A 1,824-nucleotide genomic window follows, 5' to 3' on the forward strand; every position below is an offset into this window, starting at 1 on the left:
AGACACGTTATTGGTTGATTTTGAAGATGGGAAAGGATATCGGCGGCAGTAGGTTACAACAAGATTTGGACATAAGGGTTAAAAATAAATTAAAAGTTTGTTAGAAGATACTGTTGTTGGCTCCAAACACTTCCCCTCTCTCTTTTTCACCCACTTTCCTGCTCTGACCCCATTCCTCCTCCCCCAGAATGGTGACGTTCACCCAGTTAAACTCAACATTTCAGATCAGACCCTTTCACTCACACACACACACGCACGCACGCACGCACACACACACACACACACACACACACACACACACACACGCACACACACACACACACACACAGCTACACAAAGAGGGGCCACAGCCAGGGGGAGAAAGAAAGTATTGTTTGGCCACAAAACCCCCATTACATCAACAATAACTCATGAAGCCAGAAAAGAATATGAAGAGAATACTGTGTGCATATTGGAATGCATTGTCTGTGGTGTATTTTGCAGAAATTAAGGTCACCAAACCAATCTATACATTTTTGTTATCATGTACAGTTATTTTGCACGGCTGCACTTATTTTGAACAGCACGGGACAGCACAGAGATAAAACAACTTTTCAAACAGATTGCAGAAACCTTTCTGGATGCCTGCAATATGAATGTCTCCATCTCAAGGGAGTTGAAAATTTCCAGTGATCTCTATCATTTTAAGGAACACAATGCAAATGTATGCAAGGTAACTACTTCTAGACCGTGAAACTCCAATGTATAGTCAGATAAACTCTGGCACCTGTCCAGCACATGACATCAGATGTAACAGTATACTGCTTTTTTTAAAGGCTAAGGTGAGGGAAGCATGTGTTCAAAGGTGTATGGCGAGTATGACTTCACAACACCTGCAGTGGTACTGGGAAAGACAGTTCTCAATACTTTTCTTATCAAAATTGTTGTGCTGTTTAGAAAACAATGAAACATCAATGAAAACTTCATATCAAGCGCCGTCTTGTTTTGTTGTCCGGCCTTTACAAAGCTGATGTGGCGCAACACTACAGTAGCACTATTCAATTTTCTATTCAAACTTTTCTTTTCAAATCCAAAGGATTGGAGAAAGGCACCAATTGTGTTTGATTTTTTCCGGGGTGGGTTTCATTTAAACTCTATGAATTAGATGCATGTTTATTCACGTACACCGTAGCACAGTACTAAAGAAATGGCTTACTGCTGCTGACACCTGAATAAAGAGGCAATGTGCCCAAATCTTTTCCATTGGTATTATCATGTTCCATTGCTCCATTTAACTAGCGTTGTATGGAGCTCACTTTATAAGAAGTCAAAGACATTTTTTAACTGAAAATAGCCTATACAAACAAATTCAGGAAACGGAAATTTATGTGTTGTCCTTACATCCAATTAACAATAAAACAAAGAAAGAAGTCTACAGACAGGAAATAGTAACTAAAAACTTTTCTTTTCGTATTTGTAACGTGAAGAAGAAAAGCACACACTTTACATAAATCGACATATTTAAATGTTCAACTTGAACATTTTTTTTTAAAATAATGACTTTAAAATAAAGTTAAATTAAATTAAAGTGTAGTTTGAAAAGGCTTAAACTAAAAGCACAAATCACACCAAAGCTATTTCACACTAAATTAACAAATTAATTTGTTTCATCATCCTCACATCCACAAAATAAATCCTAAGACTTCCACCGTTCACTCTTTCTACGGGCGCCTTTTGATGGATTCACACGGTCACGGCAGTCGCGACTGTCTAGTTCATTTTCAAAGGGAAACATGCGGTAAGCGGCAAAACGCGGGCCGTTCCGTTGGCGGATCGAAGGCGGCG

This window comes from Triplophysa rosa, linkage group LG10 (genome assembly GCF_024868665.1).
Source record: "Triplophysa rosa linkage group LG10, Trosa_1v2, whole genome shotgun sequence".
NCBI lineage: Eukaryota > Metazoa > Chordata > Actinopteri > Cypriniformes > Nemacheilidae > Triplophysa > Triplophysa rosa.